General features: G+C 36.5%; 1 protein-coding gene and 1 long non-coding RNA gene across 4 annotated transcripts in view; both read left to right on the forward strand.

Moving 5' to 3' along the window:
• The window catches only part of LOC138696838 (KH domain-containing, RNA-binding, signal transduction-associated protein 2-like), a 638,287-nt gene that overhangs the window by 239,621 nt on the left and 374,187 nt on the right, over positions 1–24,479 (forward strand). The gene's annotated exons all lie outside the window — the stretch shown is intronic.
• LOC138697163 (uncharacterized) overlaps positions 1–24,479 on the forward strand; it is a 211,977-nt gene that overhangs the window by 86,846 nt on the left and 100,652 nt on the right. The window contains exon 2 of the long non-coding RNA XR_011331545.1: positions 15,730–15,786. This is a non-coding gene — a long non-coding RNA (uncharacterized lncRNA). The remainder of the gene's footprint in view (positions 1–15,729; positions 15,787–24,479) is intronic.

The raw sequence follows: 24,479 nt of genomic DNA on the forward strand, positions 1-24,479 counted from the left end.
CGACGTTGGATGGCTTCCGCAGTGGCACCCGAGGCGGACCTATTCGGGGGAGGAGTTTCGCCTCGGACCGACAGGGGGGCCTTGGGGGACTTTGCCGAAGCAGGAATGGTATATGGATTCTGTCGGGTATAGGGACCGGTCGTTAAGGGAGTCATGTGGTTAGGGCGGTGCGCGTAGGGGATCTGTGGCACGCAACTCATTCCATATCGAGGGTTAGCGCAGTACATCGCAATAGGTCGCAGTGCTGGGCCATCCGTGCACCCCTCAGTTAAATTTCATTCCATTCCAATACATATATCCAAATACGAATACTTTGCCTTCATATAATATCTACAGCATGAAGGTAGCCACCGGCTAATCTAACTTCATAGGAAATTGTCTGCTTTTAAATTATTTTATGTGTAAGTTTTTGCGTAATTTAATTATTTTTGTCTTAATGAACCAAAGCGGATACCGGAGTAGGAGCTGCCATGGCAGCAGGAAGTCATGAAGAAAATGGAATTTGAGCTCTCTTAGTTATAGCGGCTATAACTACAAGAAAAGAAATAATTTCTATTTCAAAACTAGCGCGTTTGCCTGCGAATGTCAGGTGACCTGTGGCGAATCCTCGGCCTCATCTCGCCAAAATTTTCTCGCTGTTACTACTTCCATCGACGCTAAATAACCCAGTAGTTGAGACAGCGTGTTGAATAACGAAGTAGAATAAAACGACATTATTAAATAAAGCAAATCATTATTATTCATTTAATTTTCTCCGTGCAACGATCAAGAGAACACCGAAGAAAAATAAAACGAAGAAACCTATTTTAAAAATTATGAATTAATGACGGTTACGATGCTCGTTTATAGCTATAAATTTTGGACCGTGACAAAGGAATTTGAATCAGCCGAAATGGGATTCTTAAGAAGTGTAGCGGGGTAAGATTTTAGAATCAAAAAGCGATTGAGTGAATTAGAGGAGAAATATGAATTGGTTAGGTTACGTTATCGAAATAGGAGAAAGACATCGGGTTTTCAAACAAGTGCGAAAATACAGACCCACAGGTAAGCGATGTACATATTATGTACTTACTTACAAATGGCTTTTAAGGAATCCGAAGGTTCATTGCCGCCCTCACATAAGCCCGCCATCGATCCCTATCGTGTGCAAGATTAATCCACTCTATCATCATATCCCATCTCTCACAAATCCATTTTAATATTATCCTCCCATCTACGTCTCGGCCTCCCCAAAGGTCTTTTTCTTTCCGGCCTCCCAACTAACACTATATACATTTCTGGATTCGCCCATACGTGCTACATGCTCTGCCCATCTCAAACGTCTGGATTTAATGTTCCTAATTATGTCAGGTGAAGAATACAATGCGTGAGGTTCTGCGTTGTGTTTCTCCATTCTCCTGTAACTTCATCCCTCTTAGCCCCAAATATTTTCCTAAGAACCTTATTCTCAAACACCCTTAACCTCTGTTCCTCTCTCAAAGTAAGAGTCCAAATTTCACAACCATACAGAAGAACCGGTAATATAGCTGTTTTATAAATTCTACCTTTCAGATTTTTTGTCAGCAGACTTAGATGACAGTCAGAACTATAGATAGAATAGTTCAACTCTTCGTGAGACCGTAATGATATTGATGATGATGATGATATTAATAATAATAATAATAATAATAATAATAATAATAATACGTTGATCGTCAACGACGAAGTAGTAAGAGAGAGTTTGTGATGCTAGAAAATCCGATTGAAACTTTACAGAAGTTAGCATTTTCAGTATTGCTTATAATTTAAAATTTACTCGTAGTAGTGGCATGCCTTTACATCCGTCATGTTGAGTGAAATGTTGTCCCTTTTTTGAATTGACCGTTCAGTCTGTTGGTTTTAAACTACCTGAAATACAGGATTTGAAGCAAGAGTTCTGAAATACCAATTTGTGAAATGTTTGTTATTTGAGATACTGTGTGTTATTTTGATATGAAATAAAATATTAATTTCGAGAATTAGAAGATTTAAGCGGATTGTTCTACTTCCTTTCAAATTCGAGTATTCCATGGATGAAGAATCTACTTAAATTTCCTAATTCATTTAATAATCCTTATCTGTGTGTGTGTGTGTGTGCGCGTGCGTGCAGTCTGATATAGAAAAATCTTCTCTCCTCCACCTCACACGTAAAAAAAATCCAAGTATTTCTGATGCTTTCTCTTTAATTTGTCTGTCAAAATGCTTTTACGAGAGGAATTGCGTGGGTTTATTGGAATCTTGCTGTTGCTTTTGTGGGTTTGTTTCAGAGCTGTTAGTCCAGCGAGACTACTAAGAGAAAACACTGATTCGAACCATATGTTTAGTAAAGGAGAATTCGAAATTGACTCTGGCTCACTGAATTATTTCCTTGTCTTTTAGAACGGCTGCTATTTCGGAGCACGGTGTCCGATTTTATTTTTTTCCTTCCGAAACCGGCACATTTTCTTAACAAATCGGAAGAACTCTTCACTCAGTTTTTTCCTATCTTTAGTCTTCAGTAGCCGTGATAAGTTCGGGAATGATGCATACGAAATGTAAACATTTTTATTATAATTATTACTTTTATTGCAAAAGTTTATTTAATTGGCGTACCCTTTTCTTTTCTTTTCTTTTCTTTTCTTTTCTTTTCTTTTCTTTATGGAGAGGAAGTGTGGCCACTGGTTTGGTTTAGGGGTTAGCGGACGAGACTCATGGCTCTTAGAGTACAGTGCAAGCCCTTAAGTTCGACATTCTATAGTTCGACTGCTTACGTAGGAGAATTATACACGGGCACTAAGAAATTAGTTTGCCATTTGAATTGGGATTGGTTGTGTCTTGTAGTGATACTTTTATTAAAGAAAAACATAATATTTTATTGATTAGGACATCCATATTTAATCACTGATTTTAAATTAATGAACTCTTTTTTTTTCTATTTGAGAATTTTGCCGTTTGTGAGACGGAACTGTCGAAACCCACTGTGGTACTAGAAGAGCATACACAAGTCTCGGGGCGGGCAGGAAATGCAAGTACAGTACTGTATTCGTTGTTTGATAACCAATAAGAATTTGTATTCATTTCACCTGCCACACCCACTACCCTTATTAGACTGAACTTTCAATTCTGTTCAGTCGAACTTAGGATAGTCCACTGTACTTGGACTGGGATTCGAATCCCGCTAGGACTGTTTATCTAGTAGAATTTTTACCCTCGAGATTTTTCTGACAGTAAAGTGAATGCCAGGTTATTCCATATTCCGAAATTACCATTTCCCTTTAATAAATTCGAATACTGTGGATATACCGCTGTTGACGCATTAATTTTTTTTTTGACGAATATAAATGTAAAAGAAGAAGGACGGAAAAAGAAAGAAGGAAGAAGTAAGAAGTAACACTTTGTAAAGATCGTTCTCGAGAAATTAAGTATTGTCTTTGTAGAAGATAGGTTAAAAATTGCTTTTTTTTGTATGCCGCTTTTTCTGTAAGTAGACAAGATTTTTTATCTTGATTACCGGCCATATTCTATCATCTAATCCTTTTAACTACTTGTACTACTGCCTGAATCACTCTGTATACCTACGTTGTATGACAAGTGGCAAAATGGCGAGTAATAATGGGTTATTAGACTATTTTATATTATTTGAATGGAAATGGAAGAGGCATACGAGATGATGTAGAAACTACATGCAACAAAAATGTTGATGTACAGTAAAACCCCGTTGTAACGCAGGGTCGGGGATACAGGCTTTACATCCGCGGTACAACGAGACTGCTACTCGCAGGACATGAAGAATTTAAATTTAATTAAATATGCTTATGAACTGTAGTTAACAGCTTTATTTGTCGCTATAGACTATTCTAATACAATTTCATAATTGTATATTACATTTTACGTTTAAAAAATCTGTTTATTTGTGTCGAACTGTTGTGAAAGTTTGTTTAACCCTCTTAATTAACAAATTTGAGGTGGATATTAGTGAAATGAAATAAAATGCTTAAAATAGAGATGAAATTTGCAAACAATTTGTATGTTCATAAATTTGCGTACAAATTAGGAGATGGCTTTATTTGAAGTTACTGTGGCACAACTTCACGACATTGAAACAAAATAGAAAATGTGGTGGATTCAAATGAAGTCACTACGCTTCATAGGGTTAAAGCATATTAGCTTCTTAAGGTAGGTGACTCATGAAAATTCTGTAATCTTTGATCAAAAATTACAGTTGTATTTTATTTTATTTTGTATGAAAACAATCTATGATGCTTAATTTACACCTTGGCGAAGTTTTAGAACCCTACGGCGGCTGTTGTGTCATTAATTACGACATCTTTAAAAAGGCTGTGCTCATTAAGTTTAAAATATATAAACATTTAATCTCATTTTCCCGTCTTTTTTTTTTTTTTTTTTTTTTTTTTTTTTTTTTTTTTTTTTTTTTTTTTTTGTTCACACTCTGCATTCACTTTGCTAAGGATTCCACAGATGTTATGGTAGAAAGCTGTTGAAAGTTGTTGGCATTAAAAAAAAGAACATAGCTTTTAATTAAAAAAGATATGTGTATGCACTCTTATAAATTTTATAAATTTGAATATGTACGAATAGGTTTAATCCCCCCCTCCCCCTTTAGAGTACATAGGAACTTCCTATAGGTTTACTTGTAAGTTAGGTTTACTTTTGATTATAGTAGGCGTTATTTATAGCTTAGTCTAGGTTTATTGCATTTATTTAATTTTACGTTTATTTTATTCATGTTATTTTATTGCAGAAATTATTGTAATTTTATTACTGCAGTTATTGTAATTTATTGCTCTAATTTTCTTGTAATGTTGTTGTATATTACGTATCACTGCCATCGCGCGTATATTCAATTGCAGTGCTAATAAGTACATGCATCCATACACACGTACATCAAAAGCAGCAAGTTTTGAGCGATAGTACGTTGCTGAAAGGTCATCTACTGGTTTTCAGAAGTAAAGAAATAACTGGATTCGAATTCCATTTAGCACGTGCAGTATACAAAGAAAATAATTTAGGTTCGAGAGCAAAACTACTGTCTATCTCGTTTCTGAAATCTGTATAGTATAGGAGACGATAAAAGTCCTTTGCGCAAGTGGTGAGTGGAAGGTGCCAGTCCAGTGACCGCTCTAGGGTTAAGCATTGTTTGAAGATGAACATCTAAAATGCCACCCTAGCTATCACCTTCTGCCACGCGCATCTTATTCCTTAGCGGTCGTGAGCCGATGCAGCCCGCAGCACAGTCCTGAAATGATGGCTCCTCCTATTCGCGTGTCATAGACTCCACCCAAATGCGTCAACTTACTCTACAGATTCCGGAAACGGAGTGTAGACTGCTTGAACTCAAGACATTCAAAATACTCTATCGTAATGTAAGGATTGATCGAGAAGTGGGTGTATTCGACAGTATTATGGTTGTGATTGAATGCTTGATTTGGACAATTCACTGTTGATTTAAGGGCCCAGAACATCAGCATGGAAACCGTCAATGTTGTAGTGTAGCGAAATTCTGCGCCATGTTCTGGCAGGTGTTTTGCAGTGAGAATCCTGGGATCACGTGCGTTTGGGCATTTTCCACAGTTCTTACTATCCGGCAAGGCGAACTTTCGACTTCGCCTTGTAGGCCAGGGCGCTGCAGTCGACCAGTTGTTTGTTACGATACGATGACATCACAGATTTGTTGTTGCTCATATTTTCCACGTCGCAAGTTCGCTTTGCCAGGTAGTAACTCTTCTGTTGTGCGATATCGGTTATCACTGCCACTGCTTTGTTACTAAGGTTACCGACACAAATTTTTTCGAAATAAAAGGTTGTAGCTCACTTCTCGAACATTCTGTACATAAATTCCTGTAATATTAGAGGAATGATTGCACTCGCGGTGTACCGAGGCGCGGTATAACGGAATTTTACTGCATTGAAATTTTGAAATAAATTTGTGTTTTTTAAACGGTGATTTGACGACGCTGTATCAGCTGTGAGCTTATCTAGTAGTATTAGTAGAATTGGTGGTGGCGAGTTGATAATTTGGCGGTGTGAAACGGATGGATCGTTATGGGATTATCTGACATTCCATCTTACAGTTAGACCTCGTGTGTGCGCATGCGTGTGAGAGATGAAGTCATTGTTCAGTGCATCATATACATTTCTTTTCTAACTTGTTAATTATATGATAAGTCGTTTACATTAGATGACAGGATTATATTTTTTTGTGGCGTATCTACTGGAAGAGTTGGATATAACAGGACTGTTTATTGTCGAGTTGCTGCAGGTTGAACATTTGTCTTACATTATCAGTAACGGTCACATCACCCCGTAACCAGTGCAGGGAAAATTAACTCTTCCTTTGTAATGCTGTAGTACTCTGTTCAGATACGATCTTAATTTCAATGCAGACGGTCCCAAGAAAGAAGCTTTTATGGACCTCGCTCTTAATAGAGATACATAGTTATGCATGTTTTCACGAATAGCAGCTTGTTTAAACACGAGCACTGCATTGCACACTGCCAGCAGCTGTAATTAATGACTGTAGTTCGGGAAGCCGAGGATTGATTCTATCGAATACTTATTATGCAGCTTCGTATACTCTGAGTGTATTTTCTGCTAGAGCTCTTGGCGACACGGTAATATTTACATACACCATAGCGAGTGGAATTAAAGATTTGAGTCTGGAGTTGAGCATGGAGCAGATAAACCTATTTTCCCCAGATGTTTTCTCCAACTAAAAGTTCAATGTCGGACTTATTTCGACAAGTAACATCTCGCTATCACCTACTTATTTCACCAATGCAGATAACACTGCAACTGATATAGGTGATGCGCGACTGAAATTTATAAAATTCTCAAATTTTTTAGCTAGAGTGCAGAAATTTTTTACTGAATATGCATATTATCAATATCAAAATCATACATTGTAAATTTTTATATTTCCTCATAAACACTTGAAAAAAAATAAACCTGTTTTGTTTTCTTTCTTTCTTTTTTTATTTTATGAGTGAAAGTATTATTTCTAAAATATGTGTGTGTGTGTGTGTGTGTGTGTGTGTGTGTGTGTGTGTGTGTACACTAAAATATTTTAATTCTAATTTTTTTTCTGAAAGATGGTAACACCACCGGTACTATTTCGCATTGTCTGTAATGAGGCGATATTAGCAATCCTAGTGGTTAGCAACTATCTATGGATGCATACTGTACTCCAACCACGAGAAAGTCTTTGGGGACTGAGACGAAGCGGGGTAATGCTGTGATTGAATGTTGATGTCATAAGGTCATAATGTCACACACGTGAATACTCGTATCTGTATTGGCTAGTTCTCACAGCACAAACAATAACATTGATACACACACATATTGATACTACCCTAGTTACAAAATTAGATCACTGTTAATCTCCTGGTTTTTTAATCTCTCCATACAGAAAATAACATGCAGGACAGCGCATGGTTTTTAAACTGACGTTATAACGGTAATATTATCTATCTACTTCGCTGCAATAGATGACGCAATAGTAAGCACATTCCTTTCACGGTTGATCTCCTGGTTGGAGAACAGTATTTACTACGTATTGAGCTTCGTGACTGTATATACACTATCTACCAAAAAGTAATTGGGCACTGTTTTTGCCCCTTTAAAACCTCGTGGTACCACTCTTGTTGCTATAATAGCAGCCACCCTGTCAGGCATGCTCTCCACTAGTTTGTGTAGGATATCCACTGGAATGCGTCGCCATTCCTCTTACAACATGGCACTCAGTTGGACAGTGGAAGTTGGCCGCATCTCCCGAGACCTCAATCGCCGGTCCAATACGTCCCAAAGGTGCTCAATGGGATTGAGATCAGAACTCTGTGCAGGTCAGTCCAACCGGTGAACATTATTGTCTGCATACCACTGCATAGTAGCCGCTGGAACATGGGACCAACTTCCATTGTCAAACTGAGTGCCATGTTGCAAGAGGAATGGCGACACATTTCAGTGGATATCCTACACAAACTAGTGGAGAGCATGCCTGACAGGGTGGCTACTGTTATAGCAACAAGAGGTGGTACCACGAGGTTTCAAAGGGACAAAAACAGTGCCCAATTACTTTTTGGTAGATAGTGTACTAGACCGTGGTGTATATACCGCATGAGCTATTCGCTCTGAATATCTGCAGGTTATTTCACATTCACACTGTAGACCTACTTGAGCAATGGGGAAAAGTTCAGAATTTCCTGAGAAGTAACATTCGTTTGGACTATGTAATTTTACCCTTATTGATCGACTTATTTGAACAAAGCTATGTTTTACATGTGATAAATTACTGGTCTAAGCCATTGTCTTATTTATCCGAGGAAGTCAAATTTATAATTTTTTCCCCGCCTAAAAGTCCAGATTTTCTTTCTCTCTGTGCTGAAAGCACCGAAGCCTGAACGTTTGTTCCGCTTGTCGGTTCAGTTAGTGATAGCGAATTAGTATTTGGTGAGATGAATGCCAGAATTGGTCATGTGTTTACCTCATGGAAGAACATTTGGGGGGGGGGAGGATAATATACTCGAGGGATTTGAACCAACGTCCGAGCACAGTCTCAAATACCGTGTTCAATTCGCGACCGTCTAAGCTACGCCCTTGACTACAGACTGAAGTTAAAATGTTCCTAAGATACATTCTTCGGACGAAACGTTTGAGATTGTCATCTCGGTACTACAAACTGAACTGTAACATCTTCAGCTTTCGCTGGCACAATACATTCTGCGTTGCATTGTTTTCCGGAAGTAGGTTGTCACATCAAGTTGTCTCGTAAGGAGACACGGATGTGAGAGTTTTGCTTCCGATAGAACTTGTTATAAAGAAGGATATTTTTACTTCTCCCTTTGTGACATTTCTTGGGCAGGGAGTACAGGACTGAAATTGAATTTTGCCACCGATCATGCTACCTCTGTTATTTGTTTCTGGGACGTGTCGGCCTTCTTGAAAGAGAAGCTATTCAAGGCTCTTAGGTTTTCGAACTTCGTAGCGTGGAGTAACTTAGGCAGGGGTTGTTGCTCCTTTTTAGTGGAAAACGGTGACTCGCCACAATGGAACGAACGAAGAATAAGAAAAGGAACTTAAAAATGTAAGGCGTGCTGAAAGGGAGATGATACGAACAAAAAAGACTAAGGGGAAAAATGACTTTAAGCTGCAAACTTAGATGGTCTTTTTGATGGTTCTTTGTTTTGTGTACTACCAGAATGCAGAAAGCTGTGGTGTTTCTTACATTTGGCGGCTCGTAAATTCACTTGCCTTTCTGTAAAAGAATTTTCAAAGCACTGCACTGTGGTGTTGGGTTAATGAACACGTTGCTATCAGATACAAGAGACCGGGGCGTATTGGGTATAATATTTATGATGGTGCAAAAGAGTCGAAAAAAGTGGAAACAGTGTGTCAGTTGCCCCGCTGTAGAGGATAGGGCTTAGAGCAGAATTTGCATGATCTGCCATCGAGCTCCTCTAGAATGAATACTTAATCCGGAAAGATTTTGGTATTCTTAACCGTGTGTTGAATCTTTATTTCGGAACTACTTACACAAATCCATTTTTATTTCAGGATCAAATCCGTTAAGATCTGGTAGGTTGTATACTCTGTAGGTTTCATTGTGTCCGATATTATGTGAAATCTGAATATACGGTTGGAAAGTGAACTTTTATTTTCTTTCATATTTTATATATTTATTTCTACATCATACTTACTGGCTGTGGTTCGCCATCACATTTCTGTATATGAGCTACCCATAGCCTTCTAATTATAATACATAGTGGGCCAAAAAAGGGCACAAAATTAGAAATACTCTATTTTCGGAAATGCATAACATTAATTTGAAAAGAGTAGACTTTAAAGATGAGCAGGACTTTTTATTATGTTTTTTGAGGCTCAATTAAAATCTTAGGAGGTCAGTACACAATGATGCGAAAAATGTGGTCTTTGAAGACAATTTATTACTTCAAAATGCAGAAACTGAATGTTGGTAAAATTAATAATAATTAATGATCTTTAAATAATCAAAATAAAAAATGATGCTCTATGTAACCGCCATTTACCCGCACAATCATTTGTAGGCGTCTTCTTCATTGTCCAATAGCACTGCATATCTGTCTTTGATCAAGCCGGTCTCAACATTCAAGAAGGCGTTGTCTTAAATGTTCAATATTACGAATTCTTGTTTCGTAGTAAACTGCTTTTTGTAGTTGACTCCATACAAAATAGTCCATAGGATTAAGATCTCGTTTGAAACTCCAGCGGAAACCATCAGAGAATCCGAGAAATGCGATCTTTCACGCAATAATCTCTCAGGAGGGATATCATGTCCGTATCTTGGTAATCAAACGTTGTACACTTGAAACATACCATTTTCGCTGAGTGTAGTTCCTTACAGTTTGACGGACAGATAAATTATCATATTGGTGCAAATGTTTAATGAAAATCTTGTCTTCGTTAAGAGACCCATTATTCACAAAATGAGAACTGAAAACGGAAGAAAATAAGTGATGATAGCACAACAAACGGATTGGCCAGCTGAACTCGTAAGACTATAATGCTTAGTTCGGCATAAACGATCGATTTTGCACCGTCTTACAAAAAAATAAAAAATAATGTTTAATAAATGTACTCTCCCGGTCTATAAGGACTGTGAAATTTGCCCGTGAAATAAACTTTCAAGTGAAATCATTAGCTACTGGAATATAACCATTTAAATTTTGTGCCGTTTTTTGGCCCACTGTATATATACTATTTATCTCATCATAGTAGTGTGCTTTTGCATATTATTATACTAATGTGTCCATAACCTATCCAAATAGTTCACCCACTCTTCTCTGTCATATTTATACATTCAAACTAAACTGTTTTTACCTAATTCATCCCCAAACAACAGCACCATCTCCATTCCCTTTCCAGTGACCCATATCACGTTCAGTAAAGTCCGTATGTCATTCAGGCTCTACTAAACTCTATCTTGGTTCATGCACTGATTATCTTCTGTACATTTTCACTATATTTTTCTCTACAGTAACTTTGTTCCTTATCCTTGACTTAACACATTTCGATTTTCCTTATGCTGCCACTTTCCATATATCTACTACCAAATTTTCACTTTACACCTAATATTATGGATCTTTATTTCACTATTCTTTTTCTCACTTTAATCATAATTCCTCACCCACTTTTATCCTTCCTCACTATGGCCGTTGGTATCCTTGTCTCCTGCATCATTGTTTTTTTGTCTTTTTACGCTTTCCTTCTTTAAACACCAGTTTCTTCAAATATAATTCTGTCCTTGATTTCCTCCTCTTATCACAACACCGCTAGTTGAAGGCTAGCCCCCATCTTCTTCACTTCCACTCCTAATCGAGACCAGCCGTCTCCTTTGTTTACCGATCTCACAGACCTTATTTAATTCTCGTTTTTAATACGAAGGTCTGAAATCTTGGAAGTTGAATTCGCACCCCACAACATTAATACCACATGATTTAACTGCTGCGTGTTCACACCTGTGGAGTAACGGTTAGCGCGTCTAGCCACGAAACCAGGTGGCCAGGGTTGGATTCCCGGTCGGGACAAGTTACCTGGTTGAAGTTTTTTCTGAGGGTTTCCCTCAACCCAATATGAGCAAATGCTGGGTAACTTTCGGTGTTGGATCTCGGACTCATTTCACCGGCATTATCAACTTCATCTAATTCAAACGCTAAATAACCTAAGCTGTTGATAAAGTGTCGTAAAATAACCCACTAAAAACTGCTGCGTATACTGCGGACGGAAATACAATAATTAATTACGTAGGATAAATTAAAATTGCATATTATTAATAAAGATGAGACGCATTCACGTATATTTAATTTGGAAAGTTGTGTGAATCTAAATGAGTGGTTTTTATACTTACGGATGGTGCTCTCTCGACTGGTCTGCCGCCGTAATATAAAGCTGTTGTTAAAAGAAGTGGCATCAGGAAAATGTCAGGGAGTTGAGATCAGTTGTAATCAATTGACGTGATGCATGGACTTTAAACTAATTACGAAGTTAGTGGGCGAGCTTGAGTACCATAATTGCAAATTGCGGTGCGTAATTGGACAGGTCGAGCTTTTAGAAAGGGGGTGAGGCTTTTACTGGGCTGGTTCCATACTCCGACCTGCATGTGCGACCATGGAAAGTCAACTCTAATTGCGTGCGAGGTTTGTCTTTAGATACATCATGTTGTGTAAATGTATGCTGCGTTGTTACCGTGTACAAGTAAATGAGAAATTTCAAATAGTTGTCCTTAATATTGGCGTTTTGATATTGACAGTCTTTGGTAAGTAAAACGCTTATATATATTTAAACGAATATTAACGTCATGGTATATAATACACATTAATTTTAAGAACCGAATAAATAAAATAAAAATTCTTTGTTTCCATACTCGTATTTTAATAATTTATTTATTTATTTAATCTGGCAGAGCTAAGACCAGTAGGCCTTCTCTTCCGCCCAGCCAAACTCTAATTCTAATTGAATACAATTGCTTACATAGTTATTACATTAATATCTAGACCATAAAACAACATGAAAGTAAATAATAAAAGTAATGTTAGTGCGACAATAATAAGCATTGGTAAGAAATAGTTATAATAATAATAATAATAATAATAATAATAATAATGAGATAATCTAGGTATTTATGTCATATATATATATATATATAACCATTAAACATTGAGAAACCTGAAACAGCTATTATTGTTAACAAGAATTGTTAGAAAAATATTTCGTTAGCCTATTCTTAAATTGGTTTGATGTCTGACAGTCCCTGACAATACTCGGTAGGGAATTCCAAAGTCGAGGAACAGCCACAGTGAAAGAAGATGAATATGAGGATGTTCAGTGGGAGGAAATGGATAATATTGAGGAGTGTTGTGATCGTGTGTCTAGGTTATGATGGGTGGATAAATTTTGAAAACGAGACGCAAAATAGTCAGGAGTGGAGAAATGCAATATGTGAAAGAGAAGGGAAAGACAGTGGGTTTTCCTACGATTTTCTAGACGGAGCCAGGACAACATTTCGAGGGATGGTGTTACGTGATGGGCCCGGCGAATATCGCAGACGAAACGGACGCACATATTATGAACACGTTGTAGTCTCTGCGCCGAAGTAACGCTTAGGTCAGTAAGCAGAATATCACAGTAATCGAAGTACGGCATCACGAGTGTTTGCACTAACATTTTTTTTCATGGAAAAGGGTAGAAAATTCTTCAATCGCCTAAACGAGTGGATTAATGAGAATACTTTTTTGCAGGTTTCTGCAACTTGAATGTTCCAATTTAAACTTTTATCCATATAAATACCTAGATTCTTTACTGATTCACTGAACGGAATTTAGGTGCATTATTGATTGTTATCACTAGGGCTAGGATTTTGATGACCTATAAATCATGAAAAAATGTCCTAAAAACAATGCATTTATGACCTAAACGTCTTTCAAAAATACCCTTAAAGTGCCCTAAAAATTCATCTTACATAATTGGCTTAATAGGAATATTAATATTTAGACTAGTAATTAAATTAAATTCTAGTACCAACATTCAAGTTTATTTAATTTTATATAATTTTTCTAAGTAGTACACTTTAATTAATTATTTTACCTGATGTAGTTCCATATAGTCCACCACAAGGCCACTCTTATCAGGACCTAGCAGGTATAGAGGAGTGTATATTGAAGGGGTGGTTGGACTGATCCATTACATGGGGTGTACTACGTTAAAATGAAATACTTTTGTAGAAAAACGATTAAAATAATATACAAAATAATGGGTATTAATGGACAAAATATGTAGAGAAAATATCGAAGGAAATAAATAGTATTTTACATTAATAATGGGAATTTATGCCAAAAATTAAATGGAAATACCCAAAAAATTACCGAATAAAACAGAAAAATGTTCTCATGAGTTATAGGAGGCAAAAAATGCAAAAAAAAAATGCCCTAACAAGTATGTTTTAAAACACTCAGTTTATCACATAACATATAAATACTAAAACAGCAGTGTTTCTGGCTTACTAGAAAAAAGATGCAATTTCATCAAAATCCTAGCCCTAGTTATCACTTTATCCAGTCTTCAAAGCAATGGACCATTTTGTCCGTTCTGTTGGCCTTCTGACGTGAGTCTAATAATGTTAGACATTTTAAATAATTAACGGTGCTCCGTAAACAAGTCGTTAGTACGAATATTACACTAAATCTTCTTGTACGACTGTAGAGTACGAAACGTAAGATTTATAAAATAGACAACTATCCACTCCCTGAACATGATCTCGGATAATGTGACTCATATTTATTGCTCATTGTGTTTCGACTGACACATAGTGTCGGATTTAATTTTTCTTACTGATTTACCATTGTATATTTCCTTTCATACAGGGTAAAAGTGACATACCCTGCATATTTTCAGAGCGAATAGCTCTTGTTGTATGTGACAAAAAAGTGCAATACCGTATTGGTAGAAAGTCCATGGTTTTTTTTTTTTTTTTTTTTTCAGAAAAAGATGTTTCTTTTTCTCAAGCTTTAACAACTTATTCTGTAACTATTGCGAGTAAGATCGTAATTTTAATAATAATAATAATAATAATAATAATAATGGCAGCGCGCGCACACACACAAACTGAAGTAGGCTACATAATCATAATACAATGTAAACAACAAGTCACTGAAAATGAGACATAATATATAGGGTAATTCCGGGTTAGATGGCCATAGTTTTCTAAATTACATAGAACAGGATAACCGTTTAGTAAAGAAATATGAAACAAATCAAATACATTCTTTCAAATTATATTTCACCACTGCAGTGACTCAGGGCGCATAGAATTCGAAACAGATGATTAGAATAAAAACGAGCGGTTGGCCATCTCACCCGCATGGCTATCTCCCCCGGAATTACCCATAGGAAAAAAGAAAAAAAGGCATAACAACAGTAAGTCAAAATAAATGAGACATACAAAGTATAAAAATATGAGACTAATGATAATAATAATAATAATAATAATAATAATAATAACAGAATAGTGAAGTACAAAGCATAAAATGAACACAATATTTATTAGGTACACACACCAAGGAAAATTATGATTATAAATAGCTCAAGTAATCACATGATAGACATATCATTATTATTTTAGTCCATATCTATAGAAAATCTCGTAAAGAATCATTTATCCTTCTGACGTATGTCAATAGCGTGGGCGACGATTTTCATGTAAATTTAATTTAAAACATCGCAAATTCGAAGCCAGTGACCGATGCTACCAGTTTGCAGCATTGTAGCCGAATAGGAGATGAATGGTAGTTCACCAAGGTTCGCTTACCTCTTATATCTGTAATACGAGAAGAAAGAACAGTGTTTTAACGGCGATGTTGTAAGTCTGCTGAAACTTTCAACTCAATTTGCTAATTAACCGTGCATTTAATCACAAAACGTAGTGTAAGTTTTTCTGTTGATTTAAGTGTACTTTGTCGTACCTTTCAATCTGTAGGATTATTTCACTTCCACCCTGTATATGAGAATGTGTATATTATTTACACAACTCTTTTTGTGCGTTGCTTGCATTATCTTTAATGGACTTGGCAGCAGACCAGAGGTGTACCGTCCTACATTATTTAAAAGTTTCGCTCGTGTTTTTATTTTCGTATCTGAATTGTTTAATGTACACAGCGAGCTTATTGATTTTTTCTTTCATTCCAGGTACGTAAAGGCTGTTGTACTGGTCACAATCTGGCGAAGATGGTGGAGGAACAGGGGGTAAGTTTGTTCTTATCGCGTGACCGAAAGTTGGTACATAGCTTTCAAAGAGAGGTGGGGGGACATTTATAACCTTCTAAGGGATTTGAAATAAACTATCTCTGTATCTAAACCAACTCTGATTTCATGGAAAGTGGCATAATATTTTCGTCTGCAATGATTTCTATGAAATTGCTATCTGCACGAACTATGGTTTCGGCCACAATTTACATTTTGTCTGATTACATACGCTAGAGGTCGTAAATATGATTGGTATTTGTTGCAAGGAAGGGATGATTTTAATGTCGGCTTTCATGTTACAACAGTTTCGTTGTCATTCTAAATTATTCAAGTAGTTTATTTAGATATTTCCTTAACTTTGGAAAGGTTATAAATTTTAGAAGCTAGTAGGGAATGTTCTTTCACCAGACTTCCTGCTGTTCGTGTTATTTTAAAGGCGCTCGAATTTATGTGGAAAATGCATGTTGCATACTATAGTATTAAACTTGATTTCTTAAAATTATGTTTAGGAAGTGATTGATAATAGAATAGTTTAGTGAAACCTTGACAAAACTCTGTAAAAGTAAAATGATAGCACTGATAACTAGATTTATATGCATTTATGAAACTTGAAATGTGCATGGAAATGTGCTCTATAGAATTTTAAAACAGCCCTATGCACTAGAATGCGCGATATAAATTTCGAAAAATAACATCTCGTGAAATTAAGTAAAAGATTGCAATTTCTACAACCCTAATGCATACTCAATTTATTAAACATAGTACAGATACAGATATTGCATGTCTCGCGCATGTGCAGTAAACAGGAGCCCCTGTATATATGATACATGTGGACAGTGATGCGAAATTGTTGCCTACATACAGGTGGACTCCCATCAAGATTTGCTCCAAATTTTAGTTCCGTATCTGTAGCCTACATTGCAGTAAATCATTAAAATGTAACTGGAGCTTCACTACATTATTTCAGTATAAACTTGCAGAAAACGATTGTGATCTTCACATTTCCCTTCGTGAAGCTTCTACGCCTATAAGTAAACAGATTTTTGTACGTTTAGAATAACCTTTTCCACATCACAAGAAGGATAGTTTAAGTATATGTCTATTTTTTATGCGTTTCCATGATTAATAAATGCCTATTTCACTGCCTGTTTTTACTATTCTTAGTACCTATATGCCTACCATCCGAGCTGTAATTATTATTATTATTATTATTATTATTATTATTATTATTATTATTATTACTATGATTATTATAGGCATGGCCCGCTCATGGAATTCGCTGCCGCTGGAAATCAGGGGTAATCTTAGTCCTCAGTTGTTTAAAATTGGGTTGTTTAGAAATATTTTAATTGCACAGAATTAGTTTTTTTTAGGTATAATTTTTATTTATTTATTATTATTATTGGCGGCCGGGTAGCTCAGTTGGTAGAGCAGCTGGCTACGGACTGGATTTTTTCTCGTTGCCAAACTTTCAGAACGGCCCCGAGGTTCACTCAGCCTCCTATAAAATTGAGTACCGGGTCTTTCCCGGGGGTAAAAGGCGGCCAGAGCGTGGTACCGACCATACCACCTCATTCTAGTGCCGAGGTCATGGAAAGCATGGGGCTCTACCTCCATGCCCCCCAAGTGCCTTCATGGCATGTTACGGGGATACCGTTACCTTTTATTATTATTATTATTATTATTATTATTATTATTATTATTATTATTATTATTATTCTATACAGTCATTAGTTTATTTTTCCATTAACACTAGTATCTAGGTAATTGTCTTTGTCTCAATGTAACCCGTGCTGTGCTGATCATACTAATTGTACTATTCCTTTAGTTGTGAGATTATATTCATATGTACTGTATTAATTCTTTTTTTTCTTAAGTCAATACTTGTGTACTAAAATGTATTTTCCTGTTTGTGATTATGTATTCAGTCTTCTTTATTATACAGTATTTATATTTATTATTATTATTATTATTATTATTAATTATTATTATTATTATTTTTTTAAGTTGTGTATATGTATTAATCTCTTTTTTATTATTTGTATTATTATTATTTTTTAAGTTAATATTTGTATACCGGTATGTATTTTTCTGTATGTGATTTGATCCTGGTTGAGTGGAAGAGAAGGGCTGATGGCCTTAACTCTGCCAGGGAAAATATAACTATTATTATTAAACCTACAACTACTGTATTCACCGGTATAATAATAATAATAATAATAATAATAATTTATTTTACATACAGTATCAATCATAGTCTTGCATTATTTTCTTTATAATGCAATGCAGTTAGAAGGTACGAAAAAAAAAAGTTATTTTGGAGATATACTAGCAAAAAATTCTGAATACGAGTGTTTTAAAGCATAACGGTATCTCTATTGGAACCAAACTGTTAATATGTACAGAAGATATAGTCATTTTAATCTGAGAAATAACCTTAGGGCTATACAAAACCAAAAATTCGTAATAACTTTAAAATATGGCTTCCAATACAAACGAATTACTGCCTTGACTTAAATATAATTAATGTGGGATAAATTTTGTATAATCGAAATTTAGGCTATTAAATGAGAACATTTATACCATTAGGAAAGTTGCTAGACAAATAGGAGTAGTAAGAATGATGAAGGTGACATATGTAGCTCGTGATCTCGCCGTTAAACCGTAGAGAGCACGACGGCGGTGTAATTTAGGGGTAAACCCAGCCGATAAAGGGCCCTGGGCACGTTTCCTCTTCCGAACGTGCTAGCATACACACACGTGATATACCGAGACGTTATCTCTTACAAGTGGTTCACACCATACTGCACAGCACACTGCGATGGTTCGCCGGCAGCGAACTCCATTGTGCATTTATATTTTACACTTGGAATACCTCGACTTCCACACACTGTACCAGACTGTTGGTTTACCTCCTGCATACGGCGTGGCTGGAAAATGCTTTCACAGCGGTACACCGAAATATTGCAGGCACACGACATGGAAAACATGCAAATTTTGTAATCTAATACTATTTTGCGTATGTTAAGATTCCCTCACGTCCTCTGTTAAACTCAAATCGCGTTGTAATTAATCTTCTGTAATCCCGTGGGTATTGAAGCCTGTGTATGGTTTGAATTTATTTTGTTGCGATACTTAAATTGTCTAATAATTCACAAGAAAATACGAGAGCCCAGCCAGCTTCCCAAAGAATTTTGGCTGTTCACATAGACTGTATCTTTGAGAACCGCTGATATTACATGATTCTTGTGTGAATGATTTCGCTTTTGAGCGCAGTTCTTTCTGTTAGAGGTAACTTATTTGGACAAAGCGATACAGTGTTGGTTCTGGTTATTCACTTTCAAACCGTTCTATTCGTATCCTTTCCATCCGATTTTATCGACTTTATGGTGTAACAATGCCTGATATTTTATATTTGTTGCTTCCATTTTATGAACTGGTATTACCTAATTTTTATTTTTCATTTACACATAGCAAAAAGAGAGTGCTGTAAAAATCGGTGTGAAAATACGAGGGCAATTCATAAAGTAACTTCCGTTGATTTTTTTCACACCTGTGAATGACGTTACAGAATTGGGTTCCAGTACGTTTGAAAGTAGCCTATACACTCTAGTTTATTTTTGCACATAGTTTCCAGTCATAATGAGACACTTGTTGTAGAATTCGGCCGCCTGCGCCTGAAGCCAACCTACGACGCTGGTTTTCAACTCTTCACCGTCAAAGCGCTTCGAGCCAAACCACGTCTTGATGTGCATTAAGAGATGGTAATCGCTAGGCGCCAAATCTGGGCTATAGGGAGGGTGATCCAATACTTCCCAGTTGAACTCTTGCAGTTTGGTCGCAGCACGACGCGCTGTATGCGGCTGAGCGTTGTCATGCAGGAAAATCACCCCAGAGCTCAACATGCCACGACGTTTGTTTTGAATGACCCTTTTCAAGTTTGTCAGTGTGTTACAGTAACGCTCAGCGTTAATTGTGGCATTCCTCTCCAAGAACTCCACTATAGCCCAGATTTGGCGCCTAGCGATTACCATATCTTCAGGCACATGAAGACGTGGTTTGGCTCGAAGCGCTTTGACAATGACGAGTTGAAAACCAGTGTCGTAGGTTGGCTTCAGTCGCAGGCAGTCTAATTCTACAATTGCGGAATTTCAAAGCTCGCCAAACGCTACGTCAAGTGTCTCAATGTGACTGGAAACTATGTGCAAAAATGAACTAGAGTGTATACTTTCAAACGTATTGTAACCCAAATCTGTAACGTCATTCACAGGTTTGTAAAAAATAAACGAATGTTACTTTATGAATAGCCCTCGTATTAGCGCGAATACCTTATTACAGCATCACACTTGACCAAAAAATTATTTTGAGTAGCTGTATGCGATTTCTCCTAAACTCTTTGATATATTTTGTTCATATTCAGTGTGTATGAGCCAATTTATTCGGGAGTGATACACTTGAAACGTGATATATTTTTGGACAGTCACTTCGAAAAGTAGCGTTAGATAGGCGTGTTAAAAATATAACGCCGTAGTGTGTGAAAAGCTTTTGTAATAATGAATTTCAACTGTTTGCGCCGATGGTCAGTTTCCTACCAGATATCACACGACAGTAATAGCAACTATTAGTGCAACCATTCAGTAATGCCTTATTAAGTGTTACTGCTGAGTAAACATATAGACATATCGTAAATAACATACTGAAAATTTATTGGATCTCTTTACATTGTGGTACCATGTTATCTCGTGCTGGTTGGATAATAGTTCACTTCTGCTGAGACATGTGGATGTGAGAAGAACATTCCGGTGATCGGCCTTAGTCTTCATGAGCTGTCGCGCCATTTATTATTATTATTATTATTATTATTATTATTATTATTACTGTATATTTTAAAATAAAATGTACAATGACAATGAGCTTGAAGTCAAATCTTGCAATTTTGTTGTAATTGTTTCTTACATGAGATGAATTACTTGAAATTAACAGCACTGTATGTCCACATACTTTACCCGTTTCCGAAAAGTTATATTCAGAACTATTTCTGATTTTGGTTCTATTTCAAATCCAAACAGCCTTTAGACGAAGGAAGTTACCTCCACTTCTCGGTAAAGAGGATCCCATTGTACTCCAGGTACGATTAGGGCCCCTTATCAGAAACTCAGTAGTTGCGCGTGAGTATACTAAAATATTCCATATTGTTTAACATCCATCTTCGTAAATGAGTCCACACAGGAAGTGGATATGACGTTGTTACATAGATACAGTATATTTCCTAAATTTCGTTCCGCGCTCATCTGCCTGCCCGTCTACCCGCCCTCCATCCAGGTGTCATCTGTGTGAGGGAAGGGAGAATGTTGTTAGTTACAACTTTGCACTCTGGCCCTTGCACCTTCCACGTGCTTTACTGGAGACGTTAGAAGTTGAATCGTCCTCCGCGATCACTGCAACGGTAGCAGAAAACAAAGAACGGACGTGGCAAAATTTTCCTTTGTTAACCTCACAATAGTAGACTGGAACAGCTTACCTGCGGCAATCTTTCAAGGTGGTCCTCTCAAAATCAATACATTTAAGGAAAGGTTGAGAAGATTAGACTGAAAATGTAATTGTAGGTGCAGTGTAATTATCTAAGTTGTGTCATGTAATTAATTAAGATGATATGTAAGTGTAATTAATTAAGGTGATATGTAATTACTTAAGTTGGTAATAGTTGGGCTTAATAGAAGTACTTACAAGTTAGGTGTACTTTTGCTTATTGTAGGCGTTATTATAGCATAGTTTTTATTTACAGTCCCAGGTTTATTGCTTCTATTTATTTATAATAAAATTATTAGAAGTAAATTTACATTTATTTTATTTTTTATTGCTGTAATTATTGTAAATTTTATTAATTTAATTATTGTAATGAATCTAGTTCTATAGACTCCGGTCGTGAAAGCCTACAATACAAGATTATTGTAATGTTATTATATATCACTGCCACCGGGTGTATACCAAATTGTAGTGTTCATACATACATACATACATACATACATACATACATACATACATACAAGCCACCGGCGTGGCTCAGTCGGTTAAGGCGCTTGTCTGCCGGTGTGAAGTTGCGTTCGGGCGCGGGTTCGATCCCCGCTTGGGCTGATTACCTGGTTGGGTTTTTTCCGAGGTTTTCCCCAACTGTAATGTGAATGCAAGGTAATCTATGGCGAATCCTCGTCCTCATCTCGCTATCACCAATCTCATTGACTCTAAATAACATAGTAGTTGATACTACGTCGTTAAATAACCCAATAAAATAAAAAAAATACATACATACCATTCCCTCTTGCTCATATGCGGAAACTAAGACTGGAGAATGCTGGACTTGCTGTGAAAGACCTGCTGTTAGGCAGAAAACAATGAATGAATGAATCAATCAATCATTTCCTCATTCTTTATTACTATTTTTCCTCGTCCCCCCCCCCCCGTTTTAAGTTAATGGAGATCGAATGTAAAGTATAATATAGACACGGATATAATTGGTAACATGAGAAATTCAATTGTTTCGAAAACTATGTAAAGAAGAGGTATATTTCACCTTTATTACACTGATTGTTTTAGTGCTGGATGAGGGACTGTTATTCTTTTAATTTTATTATGTATGAATATTTTAAATGTTCCTCACCTTGGTTCCTTAAAATAACTTCAACAGAATTTAGTTTGACAACGATTTAAACTACATTAATCTTTTACTAAGTTTTGAATTTTAAATTCGACTCTTTGATAGCATTGTGAATCAAAGGGCTCAAGACATATACCGTGATTGGTGCTATAAAAGTAACACACTTATCGTACCTATAAAACACTTCCTAGACCCATTCTCACATGAAGATCGTAAAGATTTGAAAAGTGGACAATTGAGAAAGATTGAACGGTTCTACTATCAGCGGAAATGATGTTCATAAACCATACAGTAGGTTATACAAAATGGTATCGCTGGAGAAATGCAGAATTGATTCCAGAAGTGAGGGAAAAATTGATTGTAATAAAATACGTACGTTCGAACTCTAAAAGGAATCGGATAAATCTTATCAAGAGGAAGCACAGAGAAAGAATTTCTGTGGTATCGCCCGGTGGACTTTTGTTCATTTTTATTCTTGAAAATAAATTTAAGGACTAAATGTAGAATAATATTAAGCTTGGCATTTGCCGAAATAGAGTTATCGCTCTAATTTATTGTAAAAGTAGTGTGACAAACCTCTGAAGATATCACGTGTTTTTAGCCATCTCGTAATTCGTTATTTGTACGATGTAGAACAGTTACGGGTAGACTACGTCGTTCTTGTTAATGTTGAACCAGTTTTACTGGTATTTTCTGTGTAGTTTGTTTGTGTTCAACTCTATTTAAACGTCATGAATTGTAAAAATGACTTCAGTGCAGTGATACAGTCTTCAATACACAGTGGAAGGGAAGGAATGAACAAGTGATGGCTAAGGAAAGGGATATCATGCCTTACTCCTCCATCGCGAGTAAAGAAATGCCGACCACTGCCTTAGTGTATTCGGAGCGCTATTCTTTGTTGTAAATTAAGTTTAAAATGAAAATATTCTTTCATATTTAAATGTTACTTTGATCGAAATATAAGAAATATTGATTTTGCGCTTGTCAGAATTTGTTTAATTTTTTTATAATAAGATTTATTTGCGATGAAAGAGTAATGGAACGGAGAAAAATTCTCTCCGGCGCCGGGATTTGAACCCGGGTTTTCAGCTCTACGTGCTGATGCTTTATCCACTAAGCCACACCGGATACAACTCCGACGCCGGTTAGAATCGTCTCAGATTAAGCTCCATCTCTTGGGTTCCCTCTAGTGGCCGCCCTCTGCACTACGTCATAGATGTCTATGAACGCAGGACCGAAGTCCATACATGTGCTGAGGTGCACTCGATGTGAGTGACTAGTTGGCCGGGATCCGACGGAATAAGCGCCGTCTTAAATCACGAAGTGATTTACGCATATCTTATATGTTATTTTAATGTACCGAAGTACATATGATATTTCCATGCAGATATTCTGCGTCATCATACGATGAAAGAGTAATGGAACGGAGAAAAATTCTCATATCCCGGCGCCGGAGAGAATTTTTCTCCGTTCCATTACTCTTTCATCGTATGATGACGCAGAATATCTGCATGGAAATATCATATGTACTTCGGTACATTAAAATAACATATAAGATTTATTTGATTGAATATTTGTGCTTGATTTCGATATCAGAAATATATTCCGAGAAAATTTGTTTCCGAGTGTGTTCAGTTAAGTCTTCGTTTTCAATTCTGAAACAATTTTTTTACAAACACAGCCAATGAGTTGGTTACTGGCATAGATATTTTATTTCTGTGTTCAGGAAATGCGGTTTACTTTGTTAGGTAGTTCAGGCGATAAGCGCTCTTACTGTTGCCTGCTAACCCGAATTCCGTTCGGGCGTGAATTCGATACCTCCTTAAGCCGATTACCTTGTTCGTTCGTTATCCGATGTTTTGTCCAGTTGTAAGGCGGATGTTAGGGAGTCACATGGTGAATTTTCGACCTCATCACCAATTCCGTCAAAGATAAATAATCTAATACTTTGTGCAGTGTTAAATGACTGATTAAAAACATTATTTCTTGTTTTTCTGTGATACATACGTTGTTTTGCAATTATTAGATTATTTGGATG

Source organism: Periplaneta americana, chromosome 3 (assembly GCF_040183065.1).
Source record: "Periplaneta americana isolate PAMFEO1 chromosome 3, P.americana_PAMFEO1_priV1, whole genome shotgun sequence".
NCBI classification, from domain to species: Eukaryota; Metazoa; Arthropoda; class Insecta; order Blattodea; family Blattidae; genus Periplaneta; species Periplaneta americana.